Raw genomic sequence first — 22541 nt, forward strand, 5'->3', positions numbered from 1 at the left:
AAACAAGCAACTTCCATTAACACTGCAGAAATTCAATCACTCTTCTGGGAGGACTACTCACCATTAGCTGAGATGAAAGAAGAAGAAGCCACCAAGAGGTTGTATTGTCACTTAACTCCATCAGTATTGAATTGCTCTAATTTGGAAGTGTGAATATGCCCATTTTAACAGAAACTGTTAGTGTAGTATGCATCAATTATGTTTTTGTTTTTTTTAATAAGTAGGCTGGTTTATGTGTTTGCTTGTGTGTTCATTTTCACTTAACAAGAAGTATGTATTGTCCCCTGCATCTTTAAATTCAATAAAAGAACAGTTTGAATGTGAAGTGAAATGGTCTCTGTTAGATAGAAGTGGAATAAAAGTAAGTGGTGGTATGTGTGTGATTGTATAATAGCTCACTTTTAGTGAATAAAGAGCTAGGATATCTCCTTCTAAGTAAAGAGTGGCCTACTGTCTATGAATCTCAATTGAATTGAATTCCTTGGTTAGAAAGAAAAACAAAAAGAAGGAAAGAACAAAGAGAGCCAAAAAAATGGCAAAACAAAAGAAAAACAAAAAGAAACAAAGCTGGACACCAATAGCTTGAACCTTAGAATATATGCCTGTGGTGTCTTTGTATTAGGATCTGCTTGGATTATTAAGCTCTTTGGAGTGCATCAACACTTGGTGACTTGGGTTAACTAACCCGGGATCATCAGCTGAAAGTCCACTATCAAGAGCAACCTAACTACAAGGCATTTAGTAGCCCAAAGAGGTGCTGGGCATCAATGTTTTAAGAAGGAATGTGAGCCAAGTGTCTATGGTGAATAATGTGTCAAGTATAAAGAAAAGAAAATGAACTTGCTACACATGACACTCAAATAAAGCTTTTGAATAAAGTAATAGCCAAGGATAAAGGAATAATGAGAGGTCATAGCAGTATGTCATTTGAAGCTTGAAGGAGACTTTCTAGGCCTAGAAATCAATAAGAGGTGAGTATTTACATATCCACACAAAACCCCATGAACTATCAATAATACTCTGCTAGCATGAACTTCCTCTTCCATTTCATTCTTTCTTCTTAATAATTCATTTCTTGCTTGGGGACAAGCAAGCTTTAAGTTTGGTGTTGTGATGACAAGTCATCTTAGCCTATTTTAGCTAGTCTTTTTCTTTTGTTTTCATTAGAATTATGCACTTTCTTAAGCCACAAGCAAGCTAATTGAGTAGATTTTCATGTTTCCCTTGATTGAACCAACCATATATGAATTCATGCCATTTCATGAGGTTTTAGGCTATATTTGTTGCATATTATGAAAGATTGAATATCTCATGATTTTGAGCATAGCTTTGATTAGTTTGGTTGATCAATGATAGGTGAAGAAAGCTTGGAGAAAGGTTGAAGCAAAGAGGAATGGCTAGGAGTGAAGAGAGGACAATGGAATAAGTGAAATTGAACCGGGATGCATGAAGTTAGCCCCAACGTTAGCCCCCTAACTTGGAGGCTAACGTTGGGCATGAAAAATCACTCCCTGGGCTCCCCACGTTTGAGCCAACGTTAGCCCCCTAACTTGGAGGCTAACGTTGGCACATGACATTGCAAGGAAGTGGCCAACGTTGGCTCCAACGTTAGCCCCCTAACTTGGAGGCTAATGTTGGAACTTGAGAAGTTTCTCCCCTGGGCACCAACGTTTGCGCCAACGTTAGCCCCCTAACTTGGAGGCTAACGTTGGCACTTAAATTACAAAGGAGGAAGGCCAACGTTTGCGCCAACGTTAGCCCCCTAACTTGGAGGCTAACGTTGGCGCCACTAGCACTAAGCATTGCCAACGTTAGGGTCAAAGTTAGACCCCTAACGTTGGCACCAACGTCCAAACCAGAAGGATGTGGCTTGCTGCTATGAAAAGTTGGGGTCAAAGTTAGACCCCTAACTTTGGCCCTAACGTTAAGTCCAGCTTTGGCTAACTTCAAAACCGGTTCAATTGGTTCACTTCGGTTCTTCTTCAATCTTCAAGAGCAATCAACCAAGGCCTCTTTCAACCCAATTCCACCAAGAACAAAGGCCCAACTCAAGGCTTGAAGATCATTTTGGAAAGTGTATAAATAGGATAGAATTCAAGTTTTCGGGGAGCTTTCCTTTTAGAATTTTCATAAGAGTTTTTGGGAAGCTTTCTGAGTGAACTTTAATTTCTTGTTTTCATTTGCTTTCAATTTCATTTTACTTTTGTCTTGGATCTTGGATTGGAGAATTGAAGAAATTCTGTTTCAATCTCAATCTTGGATCTCTCTGTTTATTTACTGCTTAATTGAATTTCCGTTTCTGTTACTTACTTCTTCATCTATTCTCTTTGCAATTTACAATTTCCTTGCTATTGTTCTTGTTGGATCTAGGAAGGCATTGAGATCTAGACTTGGTTTTCTAGTCTCTGGGTCCTGAGATCTGAATTTCTCATTTCAATTCCCTGCTTATTGCTTTTTCTGTTCATTTACTTTACTGCTTCAAGATCCGGTTTAATCCCAATTTCCTTTCCCTCTTCTGTTTGATGCAATTTAGTTTTTCCTTGTTTAAATTCTGCAAATCCATTCCCCAATTCCCTTTACATTTCAAGCAATTTATATTCCTTGCACTTTAAGATTCCGCAATTTACATTTCTTGCACTTTAAGTTTCTGCCATTTAATTTCTTGTTCTTTAAGATTCAGCAATTTAATTCCCTGCTTTCTTTAATTTCATGCAATTTACATTCTGCAAGTCACAAATCACTCAACCAACACTTGATTCGCTTGACTAAATCAACCACTAAACTAAAATTGCTCAATCCTTCAATCCCTGTGGGATTGACCTCACTCCCGTGAGTTTTTATTACTTGATACGACCCGGTACACTTGCCGGTTAGTTTTGTGATGTTTTGGAAGAGATTCGTTTCTCACCGAAATATCTCATCAAGTTTATTTTATTTTCCTACTTTAAATAAAAAATTTAATTTTTAAATTTAAAAATTCAAAAAAATGAAAAATTTTGTATTTTGAAATCAAAAACTTTATTTCAAGTATATTTTTTCATCGGATAAAGCTATTTTTTCACAAATATAGAATAAATTAATTTTAAAAAGTTAAAATTTTTAAATTTTTTGTTTATTGGATATTTTTGAAAATCTTTATTTTTATACTTTTAGGCAAAAAAAATATTTTTTTGGTTTCAAAATTTAAAAATAAAAAGTTTTCATCTTTTTTTGTCTTCGAAAGATTGCTGGACTTTAATTTATTTTTTTACTATAAATAAAAAATTTTATTTTTAAATTTAAAAATTAAAAAATAAAACAAAAAATTTGGTATTTTGAAATAAAAAAATTTTTTAAGAATATTTTTTCCCTGGAAAAGCTATTTTTTCACAAATATAGAATAAATTAATTTAAAAATTTAAACTTTTTAAATATTTTGTTTGTTGGATATTTTTGAAATTCTTTATTTTTATACTTTTAGGCAAAAAAATTGTATTTTTTTGTTTCAAAATTTAAAAATAAAAAGTTTTCATCTTTTTTTAGTCTTTGAAATATTGCTGGACTTTATTTTATTTTTGTACTTTAAATAAAAAATTTAATTTTTATTTTTAAAATTTTAATAAAATGAAAAATTTTGTATTTTGGAATCAAAAATTTTATTTCAAATATATTTTTTTTCACCGGATAAAGCTATTATTTCACAAATATAGAATAAATTAATTTTAAAAATTTAAATTTTTTAAATTTTTTGTTTTTTGGATATTTTTTAAATTCTTTATTTTTATACTTTTAGGCAAAAAAATTATTTTTTCAGTTTCAAAATTTAAAAATAATAAGTTTTCATCGTTTTTTTGTCTTTGAAATATTGTTGGACTTTATTTTATTTTTCTACTTTAAATAAAAAATTTAATTTTTAAATTTAAAATTTCAAAAAAATAAAAAATTTTGTATTTTGAAATCAAAAATTTTATTTCAAGTATATTTTTTTTCACCGGATAAAGCTATTTTTTCACAAATATAGAATAAATTAATTTTAAAATTCTTTATTTTTATACTTTTAGGCAAAAAAATTATTTTTTTTTGGTTTCAAAATTTAAAAATAAAAAGTTTTCATCTTTTTTTGTCTTCGAAATATTGCTGGACTTTATTTTATTTTTCTACTTTAAATAAAAAATTTAATTTTTAAATTTAAAATTTCAAAAAAATAAAAAATTTTGTATTTTGAAATTAAAAATTTTATTTCAAGTATATTTTTTTTCATCGGATAAAAATATTTTTTCACAAATATAGAATAAATTAATTTTAAAATTTAAACTTTTTAAATTTTTTGTTTGTTGGATGTTTTTGAAATTCTTTATTTTTATACTTTTAGGCAAAAAAATTATTTTTTTTGGTTTCAAAATTTAAAAATAAAAGGTTTTCATCTTTTTTTGTCTTCGAAATATTGCTGGACTTTATTTTATTTTCCTAATTTAAATAAAAAATTTAATTTTTAAATTTAAAAATTCAAAAAAATGAAAAATTTTGTATTTTGAAATCAAAAACTTTATTTCAAGTATATTTTTTTCATCGGATAAAGCTATTTTTCACAAATATAGAATAAGTTAATTTTAAAAATTTAAAATTTTAAAATTTTTTGTTTTTTGGATACTTTTGAAAATCTTTATTTTTATACTTTTAGGCAAAAAAATTATTTTTTTGGTTTCAAAATTTAAAAATAAAAAGTTTTCATCTTTTTTTGTCTTCGAAAGTGATGACAAGCCATTTTAGCCTATTTTAACTAGCCTTTTTCTTTTGTTTTCAATTGAATTATGCACTTTCTTGAGCCATAAGCAAGCCAATTGGGTAGATTTTCATGTTTCCTTTGATTTAATCAACCATGTATGAATTCATGCTATTTCATGAGGTTTTATGCTATATTTGTTGCATATTATGAAAGAATGAATATCTCATGATTTTGAGCATAGCTTTGATGAGTTTGGTTGATTAATGATAGGTGAAGAAAACTTGGAGAAAGGTTGAAGCAAAGAGGAATGGCTAGGAGTGAAGAGAGGACAATGGAATAAGTGAAATTGAACCAGGAAGCAAGAAGTTAGCCCCAACGTTAGCCCCCTAACTTGGAGGCTAACGTTGGCACATGAATTCCTCCCTGGCTATCCAACGTTTGCACCAACGTTAGCCCCCTAACTTGGAGGCTAACGTTGGCACATGAATTACAAAGGGAGAAGGGCCAACGTTTGCGCCAACGTTAGCCCCCTAACTTGGAGGCTAACGTTGGCGCCACACACCACAAGGCATACAAGGGGTATACTTCCAACAAGAATAACTTGAGCTACAGAGCTCCAAATGAGGTGATTCAAGAAACATTGGAAAGTAGGAATCAAGAGCTTTCCAAGCATATATGGCACTGCATGGTGGACACTAAAATTGAGGGAGAAAACTGCCCCGCAATGTGCATAAACGAACATGGTGGCAACCTGCAGTGAGGCCACTTGACCTCTGCACCTTCGATGGAGTATAACTCGAGCTGTAGAGCTCCAAATAATGTGCTCCCAACGGCATTGGAAAGTAGACATCCAGGGCTTTCCAACAATGTATAATAGTATGGGGTGGACAATACATTTGAGCCTCCAGAACTGGCGTTTTCGCCAATGTTTGAGGGCTAACGTTACCTCAAACGCTGCACACCAAAGCCAGCGACCATGCCCTCTTCAAATGATCATAACTTGAGTTGTAGATGTCCAATTGAAGTGATTCCAAGTGGGTTAGAAAGCTGACATTCAAATCTTTCCAACCATATATGATAGTCTATATTGGGCATAAAATTGGCAACATGACAAGAGGACAAAGTTGGCCCCATAAATGTGCATAAAGGAGGCCAACGTTAGGGTCAAAGTTAGACCCCTAACTTTGGCACCAACGTTCATACCAGCAAGTTTTGTGGGCTGCTATGAAAAGTTGGAGCCAAAGTTAGACCCCTAACTTTAGCTCCAACTTTTGGTCCAACTTTTGCAAACTCAACCCGGTTCAATTCGGTTCCTCTTCAAACTCCAAGAGCAATCAACCAAGGCCTTTATCAACCCAATTCCATCAAGAGCAAGGGCCCAAATGATCATCACTCAAAGGCACAAGAAATAAATAAAATAGGAATTTCATTTAATTGTAATTTGTTTTTAATTTCATTTTTATTTTGTAAAGCCTATATAAGGCATCATTTTCATATTTGTGAGGGGGCTGGCTCCAGAAGGGAGCACGAGGATTCAAGAGCTCTCTTTAAATTTTCTTTTCTTTGTTTTTGAATCTTGGGTTGAGAATTGAAGAAATTCTGTTTCAATCTCACCTTGAGAATTCTCTCTGTTTACTTGTCAGCATAATTTCAGTGAATTGTGATTTGAATTAAAACTCTCTTTACTGCTTTCTTCTCTATTTTCTTCTGCAATTATTCTCTGTTGGATCAAGGAAGGAATTGAGATCTAGACTTGGTCTCTAGTCTCATCCAACCCCTGAGATCTTCAACCTCTCATTTAGATTTTGCAATTGAGCCAAGTTGCTCTCTGTTTTGATTTTAAAGTGATTTTCCAAATCTGTTGAACCTGCTGCATCTTTTACTTCTCTGTTTAATTGTCATTTACACTTCCGTGTTTGATTTCATGAATCCCAGTACCTAATTTCTTTTATTCTTCTTGCAATTTAACTTTCCAATTACTTGATCTACTGCTTTCTTTTAATTTCCAGCACCCACTCCCTTTTAATTTCATGCAATTTACATTTCTTGCAATTTAAGACTCTTGCAATTTACATTTCTTGCTCTTTAAGTTTCAATGCAATTTACTTTCTGCACTTTAATTTTCCTTGTCATTTACATTCTGTTGGCTTCAATTGTCACTCAAATCACTCAATGTTAGCTTGACTAAACTAATCACCCACTAAAGTTGCTTGATCCATCAATCCCTGTGGGATCGACCTCACTCCCGTGAGTTTTTATTACTTGATACGACCCGGTACACTTGCCGGTTAGATTTGTGTGTTTTGGGAGAAATATATTTTTCACCAAAATATCTCATCAAGTTTTTGGCGCCGTTGCCGGGGATTGATTAGATCAACAATGATTAAGTGGGTGAGAAGTCTAGATTAAGCATTTTCTTTGTTTTTGTTCTCTGCTCTAAGTTGAAACCAAGGTGTTTGAGTTATTGCCTCACTAAGAAATTCATCTCTGAGATATGAATTTCAATTCTCCTTGGTGTTGTGTTTTGCAAAACTCAAATGGAGTTCAACTCATCTTATGATCAAACAAATTCTATGGGATATCACCCACCATCACCAATCTCTAATGATGGATGGGAATATCACCAAGAAACTTCAAATTCTGGGCTCTCTAATTCATGGAGCCATGCTTCAGAACCACAAGATGAGAAAGAAAATCATATGGGATACCAACCACCACCACAAAATGATTCATATCATTATCCTCATGGAAGATGGAAGCATCGCCAAAGAATGGAAAAGCATCCACCCTCACGTCCCAGTTTCTCATTTGAAGATGAGGAATACCTTGAAGCCATTGAAATACAGAGAAAACTAGTGGAAATACACACAAAATCCCCATCTTGGAAAGAATTCGTATTCAAGAAGATGAATGAGTCCTCAGAACAATCAAGGGGGGACTTAGAACCATCAAACAGTGAAGATGAAGATCAATTTGTGAGTGAGGAAGTGGAAAAACAAGATGAGGAGGCTACTGCATCAAGTGAACTTTAAATAAAGAATGAGGAGGTTGAAAATGAAACTACACTTGAGGTGACAAAAGAACCTGAACACTCACAACCTCCACAAACTTCCATGAACCACTCAAGGCTTTCAGAGCTTGAGTCCAAGCTCAAAAAATATGCGAAAGAAGCACAAATATTCGAAAAAAGGCAAGAGGCTGTCTTCAAAAAATTGAATGGAGAAGTAGAGAAAATAAGGAGGAGCTTAGAACCACTGAGCAAGAAAAATGAAGGCCAATTGATGAGTGTAAAAGAGGAAGTGGAGGAGCAAGAAAGTGAAGAAGCCATTCCAAACTCAAGTGAGGCAGAAAAGTACATAAAGGAGGAGTTCATGGAACCACCAATACAAGAGGCCCTGAATGAAGAAATCACTCCAATAATCACACAGCAACCATGTCTTGACATCCAAGAAGTGAAGGCAATTAACAAAAGCACCAAGAAGAGGACTGTGACCAAGATACCAAGGACAACATTCATGAGAAGGTCAACTGCAAACAATCCTCCCCCTGATCCAACAAGCAAGATCAATCAAGCCAATTTCACAAGGAAGCTTGCTGAGGAAAAGCCAAGGCAAGGGACAGTAGCTGAAACTTCTCCTTCTTTGAAGTCATTTCTCTTAACAAATTAGAAGAAGAGGAAGAAAGTAAAGAACAGGTAGACAGTAGGTACATTTCTTCTCCTTGCTTTGTTTAAATTTCAATAAATTGGCATATGATCACATTATAAGTTTGGTGTTGCCCTGCAACAAACTGTTTTCCATCTTTATGGATGATTGCATCAATTTTACATGAAAGTGACACACCAAGATTCTAAGTTTGGTGTGCCACCTATTTTTCTATGCAAATCAATCCAGCAACATCACTTGTCTGTATAATCATATTGCCTTTTACAGTGTTATTTTTCTTCTTAGTTGGATAATTTTTGTTTTCTCTTTGTTTCATTTATTTACTTGTTTTTAATGCTTTCCTTCATTAACTGTTTTTGTTAATACATCACCAAGACATCCTTATTCATAACAGACTCTTCATTTGGTGATTGTATTTAACATATAACAGTTTCTTTTGTTTAGTTTTAGTTCAAATAAATTGACATATGGTTGCACTAAGTTTGGTGTTGCTACGCAACAAAATTTAGTTCCAATTCTTACAAGATACTTGCATTAATTCCAAGTGAAAGTGTCACACTAAGTTTGGTGTGCCACTTATTTTCTATGCAAAGTATTATGCTCACCTTCTTAAGTATGCAATCACAATGTCTCTGTCTCTTGTGCCTTGATTATTATCTTTAATTTTGCTTGCTTGAAACACATGTACTACTAACATTCCTTGTGTAAGACATTCATGATCCATCTTAGCCCCATAGCCACGGTTCTAATAGTTGCTTGAGGATGAGCAAGCATTCTGAGTTTGGTATGGGAAGGAAGAGAATGGGAGGAAAATGACAACAATAGAGAAGATGAACTACAAGGTTGTAAAGTTCTTTTTCCTCTCATTTGTTTCAAGCACTATAAACTGCATGATTGTCTTTACCTTCTCTGTATGCATGTGTGTATGAAAAGGCATAGTTGATTTTTAATTTGCAACATGGTGCTGTGTCATTATGAATACCAACTTGAGTTTTGTGAATTCAAAAGCAGTAAAGCATCATGATCATAAACAAACAAGGAACTAAAGAAGAGTTTAGCATGTGCATACAAGTATTGGAAAGCTAGTATGATTAATTGTTGCTCAATTGCATTGGATTTTATTTAATTGAAGTTTTCATCTAGTACATTTTGTGAAATCTTTTAAAATCATGAAAACCTTGAAGAAGCAAATGCAAAATAAAGCAAGAAAAGAAAAAGGGAAAGAATGAGAAAGCTGAAGGCTCTGAGTACCAATGGCAATTCATTTGTTAAGTACTTGTGGTGTTTATGAATCAAGCCAAATGCTTGAAAACAAAACACTTAGAAGTCAAGGTTAGGCTCAAAGTGCAAAAGCACTCCCTCAAAGCTCAAGGCTCTGAGCATCAATGATTAGAGAGTCAAGAAAAGAAAAGAAAAATGAGCTTAATGAAGTCCTCTAATCAAATGCTTGTGGTGCTTATGTATAAAGTGGTAATACTTGAAAACAAAGCATTTAGAAGTCGTAGCTTTGTTATCAACTCATGGGGCAAAGCACCCAAAAAGGAGAAGCTAATAAGAAAATCAAAAGCTTGTTTCAAGGAAGAAATATAAGAAAAAGATTTCATAAATTGAGCTAGATGGAAGCATCAATCATTTACATTTCTTTTGTGATTGTAGTATGCTTAGAAAACTAGCTTACCATGAACATTGAGTTGCTACTCTTCTTGCCTTGGATTGTCAATCTTTATTGCATGATTCTTTTCTTGCTTGGGGACAAGCAAGCTTTAAGTTTGGTGTTGTGATGACAAGTCATCTTAGCCTATTTTAACTAGCCTTTTTCTTTTGTTTTCAATTGAATTATGCACTTTCTTGAGCCATAAGCAAGCCAATTGGGTAGATTTTCATGTTTCCTTTGATTTAATCAACCATGTATGAATTCATGCTATTTCATGAGGTTTTATGCTATATTTGTTGCATATTATGAAAGAATGAATATCTCATGATTTTGAGCATAGCTTTGATGAGTTTGGTTGATTAATGATAGGTGAAGAAAACTTGGAGAAAGGTTGAAGCAAAGAGGAATGGCTAGGAGTGAAGAGAGGACAATGGAATAAGTGAAATTGAACCAGGAAGCAAGAAGTTAGCCCCAACGTTAGCCCCCTAACTTGGAGGCTAACGTTGGCACATGAATTCCTCCCTGGCTATCCAACGTTTGCACCAACGTTAGCCCCCTAACTTGGAGGCTAACGTTGGCACATGAATTACAAAGGGAGAAGGGCCAACGTTTGCGCCAACGTTAGCCCCCTAACTTGGAGGCTAACGTTGGCGCCACACACCACAAGGCATACAAGGGGTATACTTCCAACAAGAATAACTTGAGCTACAGAGCTCCAAATGAGGTGATTCAAGAAGCATTGGAAAGTAGGAATCAAGAGCTTTCCAAGCATATATGGCACTGCATGGTGGACACTAAAATTGAGGGAGAAAACTGCCCCGCAATGTGCATAAACGAACATGGTGGCAACCTGCAGTGAGGCCACTTGACCTCTGCACCTTCGATGGAGTATAACTCGAGCTGTAGAGCTCCAAATAATGTGCTCCCAACGGCATTGGAAAGTAGACATCCAGGGCTTTCCAACAATGTATAATAGTATGGGGTGGACAATACATTTGAGCCTCCAGAACTGGCGTTTTCGCCAACGTTTGAGGGCTAACGTTACCTCAAACGCTGCACACCAAAGCCAGCGACCATGCCCTCTTCAAATGATCATAACTTGAGTTGTAGATGTCCAATTGAAGTGATTCCAAGTGGGTTAGAAAGCTGACATTCAAAGCTTTCCAACCATATATGATAGTCTATATTGGGCATAAAATTGGCAACATGACAAGAGGACAAAGTTGGCCCCATAAATGTGCATAAAGGAGGCCAACGTTAGGGTCAAAGTTAGACCCCTAACGTTGGCACCAACGTTCATACCAGCAAGTTTTGTGGGCTGCTATGAAAAGTTGGAGCCAAAGTTAGACCCCTAACTTTAGCTCCAACTTTTGGTCCAACTTTTGCAAACTCAACCCGGTTCAATTCGGTTCCTCTTCAAACTCCAAGAGCAATCAACCAAGGCCTTTATCAACCCAATTCCATCAAGAGCAAGGGCCCAAATGATCATCACTCAAAGGCACAAGAAATAGATAAAATAGGAATTTCATTTAATTGTAATTTGTTTTTAATTTCATTTTCATTTTGTAAAGCCTATATAAGGCATCATTTTCATATTTGTGAGGGGGCTGGCTCCAGAAGGGAGCACGAGGATTCAAGAGCTCTCTTTAAATTTTCTTTTCTTTGTTTTTGAATCTTGGGTTGAGAATTGAAGAAATTCTGTTTCAATCTCACCTTGAGAATTCTCTCTGTTTACTTGTCAGTATAATTTCAGTGAATTGTGATTTGAATTAAAACTCTCTTTACTGCTTTCTTCTCTATTTTCTTCTGCAATTATTCTCTGTTGGATCAAGGAAGGAATTGAGATCTAGACTTGGTCTCTAGTCTCATCCAACCCCTGAGATCTTCAACCTCTCATTTAGATTTTGCAATTGAGCCAAGTTGCTCTCTGTTTTGATTTTAAAGTGATTTTCCAAATCTGTTGAACCTGCTGCATCTTTTACTTCTCTGTTTGATTGTCATTTACACTTCCGTGTTTGATTTCATGAATCCCAGTACCTAATTTCTTTTATTCTTCTTGCAATTTAACTTTCCAATTACTTGATCTACTGCTTTCTTTTAATTTCCAGCACCCACTCCCTTTTAATTTCATGCAATTTACATTTCTTGCAATTTAAGACTCTTGCAATTTACATTTCTTGCTCTTTAAGTTTCAATGCAATTTACTTTCTGCACTTTAATTTTCCTTGTCATTTACATTCTGTTGGCTTCAATTGTCACTCAAATCACTCAATGTTAGCTTGACTAAACTAATCACCCACTAAAGTTGCTTGATCCATCAATCCCTGTGGGATCGACCTCACTCCCGTGAGTTTTTATTACTTGATACGACCCGGTACACTTGCCGGTTAGATTTGTGTGTTTTGGGAGAAATATATTTTTCACCAAAATATCTCATCAGAAAGATTGCTGGACTTTAATTTATTTTTTTACTTTAAATAAAAAATTTTAATTTTAAATTTAAAAATTCAAAAATAAAACAAAAAATTTGGTATTTTGAAATAAAAAATTTTTTTAAGAATATTTTTTCCCCGGAAAAAGCTATTTTTTCACAAATATAGAATAAATTAATTTTAAAAATTTAAACTTTTTAAATTTTTTGTTTGTTGGATATTTTTGAAATTCTATATTTTTATACTTTTAGGCAAAAAAACTGTATTTTTTTGTTTCAAAATTTAAAAATAAAAAGTTTTCATCTTTTTTAGTCTTTGAAATATTGCTGGACTTTATTTTATTTTTGTACTTTAAATAAAAATTTAATTTTTATTTTTAAAATTTTAATAAAATGAAAAATTTTGTATTTTGAAATCAAAAATTTTATTTCAAATATATTTTTTTTCACCGGAAAAAGCTATTTTTTCACAAATATAGAATAAATTAATTTTAAAAATTTAAATTTTTTAAATTTTTTGTTTTTTGGATATTTTTGAAATTCTTTATTTTTATACTTTTAGGCAAAAAAAATTATTTTTTCGGTTTCAAAATTTAAAAATAATAAGTTTTCATCGTTTTTTTGTCTTTGAAATATTGTTGAACTTTATTTTATTTTTCTACTTTAAATAAAAAATTTAATTTTTAAATTGAAAATTTCAAAAAAATAAAAAATTTTGTATTTTGAAATCAAAAATTTTATTTCAAGTATATTTTTTTTCACCGGATAAAGCTATTTTTTCACAAATATAGAATAAATTAATTTTAAAATTTAAACTTTTTAAATTTTTTGTTTGTTGGATGTTTTTGAAATTCTTTATTTTTATACTTTTAGGCAAAAAAATTATTTTTTTTGTTTCAAAATTTAAAAATAAAAAGTTTTCATCTTTTTTTGTCTTCGAAATATTGCTGGACTTTATTTTATTTTCCTACTTTAAATAAAAAATTTAATTTTTAAATTTAAAAATTCAAAAAAATGAAAAATTTTGTATTTTGAAATCAAAAACTTTATTTCAAGTATATTTTTTTCATCGGATAAAGCTATTTTTTCACAAATATAGAATAAATTAATTTTAAAAAGTTAAAATTTTTAAATTTTTTGTTTATTGGATATTTTTGAAAATCTTTATTTTTATACTTTTAGGCCAAAAAAATATTTTTTTGGTTTCAAAATTTAAAAATAAAAAGTTTTCATCTTTTTTTGTCTTCGAAAGATTGCTGGACTTTAATTTATTTTTTTACTATAAATAAAAAATTTTATTTTTAAATTTAAAAATTAAAAAATAAAACAAAAAATTTGGTATTTTGAAATAAAAAATTTTTTTAAGAATATTTTTTCCGCGGAAAAGCTATTTTTTCACAAATATAGAATAAATTAATTTAAAAAATTTAAACTTTTTAAATTTTTTGTTTGTTGGATATTTTTGAAATTCTATATTTTTATACTTTTAGGCAAAAAAACTGTATTTTTTTGTTTCAAAATTTAAAAATAAAAAGTTTTCATCTTTTTTTGTCTTTGAAATATTGCTGGACTTTATTTTATTTTTGTACTTTAAATAAAAATTTAATTTTTATTTTTAAAATTTTAATAAAATGAAAAATTTTGTATTTTGAAATCAAAAATTTTATTTCAAATATATTTTTTTTCACCGGATAAAGCTATTATTTCACAAATATAGAATAAATTAATTTTAAAAATTTAAATTTTTTAAATTTTTTGTTTTTTGGATATTTTTGAAATTCTTTATTTTTATACTTTTAGGCAAAAAAAATTATTTTTTCGGTTTCAAAATTTAAAAATAATAAGTTTTCATCGTTTTTTTGTCTTTGAAATATTGTTGGACTTTATTTTATTTTTCTACTTTAAATAAAAAATTTAATTTTTAAATTGAAAATTTCAAAAAAATAAAAAATTTTGTATTTTGAAATCAAAAATTTTATTTCAAGTATATTTTTTTTCACCGGATAAAGCTATTTTTTCACAAATATAGAATAAATTAATTTTAAAATTTAAACTTTTTAAATTTTTTGTTTGTTGGATGTTTTTGAAATTCTTTATTTTTATACTTTTAGGCAACAAAATTATTTTTTTTTTGTTTCAAAATTTAAAAATAAAAAGTTTTCATCTTTTTTTGTCTTCGAAAGATTGCTGGACTTTAATTTATTTTTTTACTATAAATAAAAAATTTTATTTTTAAATTTAAAAATTAAAAAATAAAACAAAAATTTGGGATTTTGAAATAAAAATTTTTTAAGAATATTTTTTCCGCGGAAAAGCTATTTTTTCACAAATATAGAATAAATTAATTTAAAAATTTAAACTTTTTAAATCTTTTGTTTGTTGGATATTTTTGAAATTCTTTAATTTTATACTTTTAGGCAAAAAAACTGTATTTTTTTGTTTCAAAATTTAAAAATAAAAAGTTTTCATCTTTTTTTAGTCTTTGAAATATTGCTGGACTTTATTTTATTTTTGTACTTTAAATAAAAATTTAATTTTTATTTTTAAAATTTTAATAAAATGAAAAATTTTGTATTTTGAAATCAAAAATTTTATTTCAAATATATTTTTTTTCACCGGATAAAGCTATTATTTCACAAATATAGAATAAATTAATTTTAAAAATTTAAATTTTTTAAATTTTTTGTTTTTTGGATATTTTTGAAATTCTTTATTTTTATACTTTTAGGCAAAAAAATTAATTTTTCAGTTTCAAAATTTAAAAATAATAAGTTTTCATCGTTTTTTTGTCTTTGAAATATTGTTGGACTTTATTTTATTTTTCTACTTTAAATAAAAAATTTAATTTTTAAATTGAAAATTTCAAAAAAATAAAAATTTTGTATTTTGAAATCAAAAATTTTATTTCAAGTATATTTTTTTTCACCGGATAAAGCTATTTTTTCACAAATATAGAATAAATTAATTTTAAAATTTAAACTTTTTAAATTTTTTGTTTGTTGGATGTTTTTGAAATTCTTTATTTTTATACTTTTAGGCAAAAAAATTATTTTTTTGGTTTCAAAATTTAAAAATAAAAAGTTTTCATCTTTTTTTGTCTTCGAAATATTGCTGGACTTTATTTTATTTTTCTACTTTAAATAAAAAATTTAATTTTTAAATTTAAAATTTCAAAAAAATAAAAAATTTTGTATTTTGAAATTAAAAATTTTATTTCAAGTATATTTTTTTTCATCGGATAAAAATATTTTTTCACAAATATAGAATAAATTAATTTTAAAATTTAAACTTTTTAAATTTTTTGTTTGTTGGATGTTTTTGAAATTCTTTATTTTTATACTTTTAGGCAAAAAAATTATTTTTTTGGTTTCAAAATTTAAAAATAAAAGGTTTTCATCTTTTTTTGTCTTCGAAATATTGCTGGACTTTATTTTATTTTCCTAATTTAAATAAAAAATTTAATTTTTAAATTTAAAAATTCAAAAAAATGAAAAATTTTGTATTTTGAAATCAAAAACTTTATTTCAAGTATATTTTTTTCATTGGATAAAGCTATTTTTCACAAATATAGAATATGTTAATTTTAAAAATTTAAAATTTTTAAATTTTTTGTTTTTTGGATATTTTTGAAAATCTTTATTTTTATACTTTTAGGCAAAAAAATTATTTTTTTGGTTTCAAAATTTAAAAATAAAAAGTTTTCATTTTTTTTGTCTTCGAAAGATTGCTGGACTTTAATTTATGTTTTTACTTTAAATAAAAAATTTTAATTTTAAATTTAAAAATTCAAATATAAAACAAAAATTTGGTATTTTGAAATATAAAATTTTTTTAAGAATATTTTTTCCCCGGAAAAAGCTATTTTTCACAAATATAGAATAAATTAATTTTAAAAATTTAAACTTTTTAAATTTTTTGTTTGTTGGATATTTTTGAAATTCTTTATTTTTATACTTTTAGGCAAAAAAACTATATTTTTTTGTTTCAAAATTTAAAAATAAAAAGTTTTCATCTTTTTTTAGTCTTTGAAATATTGCTGGACTTTATTTTATTTTTGTACTTTAAATAAAAAATTTAATTTTTATTTTTAAAATTTTAATAAAATGAAAAATTTTGTATTTTGAAATCAAAAATTTTATTTCAAATATATTTTTTTTCACCGGAAAAGCTATTTTTTCACAAATATAGAATAAATTAATTTTAAAAATTTAAATTTTTAAATTTTTTGTTTTTTGGATATTTTTGAAATTCTTTATTTTTATACTTTTAGGCAAAAAAATTATTTTTTCGGTTTTAAAATTTAAAAATAATAAGTTTTCATCGTTTTTTTGTCTTTGAAATATTGTTGGACTTTATTTTATTTTTCTACTTTAAATAAAAAATTTAATTTTTAAATTGAAAATTTCAAAAAAATAAAAAATTTTGTATTTTGAAATCAAAAATTTTATTTCAAGTATATTTTTTTTCACCGGATAAAGCTATTTTTTCACAAATATAGAATAAATTAATTTTAAAATTTAAACTTTTTAAATTTTTTGTTTGTTGGATGTTTTTGAAATTCTTTATTTTTATACTTTTAGGCAAAAAAATTATTTTTTTGTTTCAAAATTTAAAAATAAAAAGTTTTCATCTTTTTTTGTCTTCGAAATATTGCTGGACTTTATTTTATTTTCCTACTTTAGATAAAAAATTTAATTTTTAAATTTAAAAATTCAAAAAAATGAAAAATTTTGTATTTTGAAATCAAAAAATTTATTTCAAGTATATTTTTTTCATCGGATAAAGCTATTTTTTCACAAATATAGAATAAATTAATTTTAAAAATTTAAATTTTTTAAATTTTTTGTTTATTGGATATTTTTGAAAATATTTATTTTTATACTTTTAGGCAAAAAAATTATTTTTTTAGTTTCAAAATTTAAAAATAAAAAGTTTTCATCTTTTTTTGTCTTCGAAAGATTGCTGGACTTTAATTTATTTTTTTACTTTAAATACAAAATTTTAATTTTAAATTTAAAAATTCAAAAATAAAACAAAAAATTTGGTATTTTGAAATAAAAAATTTTTTTAAGAATATTTTTTCCCCGGAAAAAGCTATTTTTTCACAAATATAGAATAAATTAATTTTAAAAATTTAAACTTTTTAAATTTTTTGTTTGTTGGATATTTTTGAAATTCTTTGTTTTTATACTTTTAGGCAAAAAAACTATATTTTTTTGTTTCAAAATTTAAAAATAAAAAGTTTTCATCTTTTTTAAGTCTTTGAAATATTGCTAGACTTTATTTTATTTTTGTACTTTAAATAAAAAATTTAATTTTTATTTTTAAAATTTTAATAAAATGAAAAATTTTGTATTTTGAAATAAAAAATTTTATTTCAAATATACTTTTTTTCACCGGATAAAGCAATTTTCTCACAAATATAGAATAAATTAATTTTAAAAATTTAAATTTTTTAAATTTTTTGTTTTTTGGATATTTTTGAAATTCTTTAGTTTTATACTTTTAGGCAAAAAAATTATTTTTTCGGTTTCAAAATTTAAAAATAATAAGTTTTCATCGTTTTTTTGTCTTTGAAATATTGCTGGACATTATTTTATTTTTCTACTTTAAATAAAAAATTTAATTTTTAAATTTAAAATTTCAAAAAATAAAAAATTTTGTATTTTGAAATTAAAAATTTATTTCAAGTATATTTTTTTTCACCGGATAAAAATATTTTTTCACAAATATAGAATAAATTAATTTTAAAAAGTTTTTTATACTTTTAGGCAAAAAAATTTTTTTTTTGGTTTCAAAATTTAAAAATAAAAAGTTTTCATCTTTTTTTGTCTTCGAAATATTGATGGACTTTATTTTATTTTCCTACTTTAAATAAAAAATTTAATTTTTAAATTTAAAAATTCAAAAAAATGAAAAATTTTGTATTTTGAAATCAAAAACTTTATTTCAAGTATATTTTTTTCATCGGATAAAGCTATTTTTTCACAAATATAGAATAAATTAATTTTAAAAATTTAAAATTTTTAAATTTTTTGTTTATTGGATATTTTTGAAATCTTTATTTTTATACTTTTAGGCAAAAAAATTATTTTTTTGGTTTCAAAATTTAAAAATAAAAAGTTTTCATCTTTTTTTGTCTTCGAAAGATTGCTGGACTTTAATTTATTTTTTTACTTTAAATAAAAAATTTTATTTTTAAATTTAAAAATTAAAAAATAAAACAAAAAATTTGGTATTTTGAAATAAAAAATTTTTTTAAGAATATTTTTTCCCCGGAAAAAGCTATTTTTTCACAAATATAGAATAAATTAATTTTAAAAATTTAAACTTTTTAAATTTTTTGTTTGTTGGATATTTTTGAAATTCTTTATTTTTATACTTTTAGGCAAAAAAACTATATTTTTTTGTTTCAAAATTTAAAAATAAAAAGTTTTCATCTTTTTTAAGTCTTTGAAATATTGCTGGACTTTATTTTATTTTTGTACTTTAAATAAAAAATTTAAATTTTATTTTTAAAATTTTAATAAAATGAAAAATTTTTTATTTTGAAATCAAAAATTTTATTTCAAGTATAATTTTTTTCACCGGATAAAGCTATTTTTTCACAAATATAGAATAAATTAATTTTAAAAAATTAAATTTTTTTAATTTTTTTTGGATATTTTTGAAATTCTTTATTTTTATACTTTTAGGCAAAAAATTATTTTTTCGGTTTCAAAATTTAAAAATAATAAGTTTTCATCGTTTTTTTGTCTTTGAAATATTGTTAGACTTTATTTTATTTTTCTACTTTAAATAAAAAATTTAATTTTTAAATTTAAAATTTCAAAAAAATAAAAAATTTTGTATTTTGAAATCAAAAATTTTATTTCAAGTATATTTTTTTTCACCGGATAAACCTATTTTTTCACAAATATAGAATAAATTAATTTTAAAATTTAAACTTTTTAAATTTTTTGTTTGTTGGATGTTTTTAAATTCTTTATTTTTATACTTTTAAGCAAAAAAATTATTTTTTTTGGTTTCAAAATTTAAAAATAAAAAGTTTTAATCCTTTTTTGTCTTCGAAATATTGCTGGACTTTATTTTATTTTCCTACTTTAAATAAAAAATTTAATTTTTAAATCTAAAAATTCAAAAAAATGAAAAATTTTGTATTTTGAAATCAAAAACTTTATTTCAAGTATATTTTTTTTCATCGGATAAAGCTATTTTTTCACAAATATAGAATAAATTAATTTTAAAAATTTAAACTTTTTAATTTTTTGTTTGTTGGATATTTTTGAAATTCTTTATTTTTATACTTTTAGGCAAAAAAACTATATTTTTTGTTTCAAAATTTAAAAATAAAAAGTTTTCATCTTTTTTTAGTCTTTAAAATATTGCTGGACTTTATTTTATTTTTGTACTTTAAATAAAAAATTTAATTTTTATTTTTAAAATTTTAATAAAATGAAAAATTTTGTATTTTGAAATCAAAAATTTTTTTTCAAGTATATTTTTTTTCACCGGATAAAGCTATTTTTTCACAAATATAGAATAAATTAATTTTAAAAATTTAAAATTTAAATTTTTTGTTTTTTGGATATTTTTGAAATTCTTTATTTTTATACTTTTAGGCAAAAAAATTATTTTTTCGGTTTCAAAATTTAAAAATAATAAGTTTTCATCGTTTTTTTGTCTTTGAAATATTGTTGGACTTTATTTTATTTTTCTACTTTAAATAAAAAATTTAATTTTTAAATTTAAAATTTCAAAAAAATAAAAAAATTTTTATTTTGAAATCAAAAATTTTATTTCACCGGATAAAGCTATTTTTTCACAAATATAGAATAAATTAATTTTAAAATTCTTTATTTTTATACTTTTAGGCAAAAAATTATTTTTTTTGGTTTCAAAATTTAAAAATAAAAAGTTTTCATCTTTTTTTGTCTTCGAAATATTGCTGGACTTTATTTTATTTTCCTACTTTAAATAAAAAATTTAATTTTTAAATTTAAAAATTCAAAAAAATGAAAAATTTTGTATTTTGAAATCAAAAACTTTATTTCAAGTATATTTTTTTCATCGGATAAAGCTATTTTTTCACAAATATAGAATAAATTAATTTTAAAAATTTAAAATTTTTAAATTTTTTGTTTATTGGATATTTTTGAAAATCTTTATTTTTATACTTTTAGGCAAAAAATTATTTTTTTGGTTTCAAAATTTAAAAATAAAAAGTTTTCATCTTTTTTTGTCTTTGAAAGATTGCTGGACTTTAATTTATTTTTTTACTTTAAATAAAAAATTTATTTTTAAATTTAAAAATTAAAAATAAAACAAAAATTTGGTATTTTGAAATAAAAATTTTTTTAAGAATATTTTTTCCCGGAAAAAGCTATTTTTTCACAAATATAGAATAAATTAATTTTAAAATTTAAACTTTTTAAATTTTTTGTTTGTTGGATATTTTTGAAATTCTTTATTTTTATACTTTTAGGCAAAAAAACTATATTTTTTTGTTTCAAAATTTAAAAATAAAAAGTTTTCATCTTTTTTAGTCTTTGAAATATTGCTGGACTTTATTTTATTTTTGTACTTTAAATAAGAAATTTAAATTTTATTTTTAAAATTTTAATAAAATGAAAAATTTTTTATTTTGAAATCAAAAATTTTATTTTCCTAATTTAAATAAAAAATTTAATTTTTAAATTTAAAAATTCAAAAAAATGAAAAATTTTGTATTTTGAAATCAAAAACTTTATTTCAAGTATATTTTGTTCATCGGATAAAGCTATTTTTCACAAATATAGAATAAGTTAATTTTAAAAATTTAAAATTTTTAAATTTTTTGTTTTTGGATATTTTTGAAATCTTTATTTTTATACTTTTAGGCAAAAAAATTATTTTTTTGGTTTCAAAACTTAAAAATAAAAAGTTTTCATCTTTTTTTGTCTTCGAAAGATTGCTGGACTTTCATTTATTTTTTTACTTTAAATAAAAAATTTTAATTTTAAATTTAAAAATTCAAATATAAAACAAAAAATTTGGTATTTTGAAATAAAAAATTTTATTAAGAATATTTTTTCCCCAGAAAAAGCTATTTTTGACAAATATAGATTAAATTAATTTTAAAAATTTAAACTTTTTAAATTTTTTGTTTGTTGAATATTTTTGAAATTCTTTATTTTTATACTTTTAGGCAAAAAAACTATATCTTTTTGTTTCAAAATTTAAAAATAAAAAGTTTTCATCTTTTTTTAGTCTTTGAAATATTGCTGGACTTTATTTTATTTTTGTACTTTAAATAAAAAATTTAATTTTTATTTTTAAAATTTTAATAATTTCACAAATATAGAATAAATTAATTTTAAAAATTTAAATTTTTTAAATTTTTTGTTTTTTGGATATTTTTGAAATTCTTTATTTTTATACTTTTAGGCAAAAAAATTATTTTTTCAGTTTCAAAATTTAAAAATAATAAGTTTTCATCGTTTTTTTGTCTTTGAAATATTGTTGGACTTTATTTTATTTTTCTACTTTAAATAAAAAATTTAATTTTTAAATTTAAAATTTCAAAAAAATAAAAAATTTTGTATTTTGAAATCAAAAATTTTATTTCAAGTATATTTTTTTTCACCGGATAAAGCTATTTTTTCACAAATATAGAATAAATTAATTTTAAAATTCTTTATTTTTATACTTTTAGGCAAAAAAATATTTTTTTTGGTTTCAAAATTTAAAATAAAAAGTTTTCATCTTTTTTTGTCTTCGAAAGATTGCTGGACTTTATTTATTTTTTACTTTAAATAAAAAATTTTATTTTTAAATTTAAAAATTAAAAATAAAACAAAAATTTGGTATTTTGAAATAAAAATTTTTTAAGAATATTTTTCCATCCGGAAAAAGCTATTTTTTCACAAATATAGAATAAATTAATTTTAAAAATTTAAACTTTTTAAATTTTTTGTTTGTTGGATATTTTTGAAATTCTTTATTTTTATACTTTTAGGCAAAAAAACTATATTTTTTTGTTTCAAAATTTAAAAATAAAAAGTTTTCATCTTTTTTAAGTCTTTGAAATATTGCTGGACTTTATTT

The sequence above is a fragment of the Arachis hypogaea genome, chromosome 18, assembly GCF_003086295.3.
Source record: "Arachis hypogaea cultivar Tifrunner chromosome 18, arahy.Tifrunner.gnm2.J5K5, whole genome shotgun sequence".
Lineage (NCBI taxonomy): Eukaryota > Viridiplantae > Streptophyta > Magnoliopsida > Fabales > Fabaceae > Arachis > Arachis hypogaea.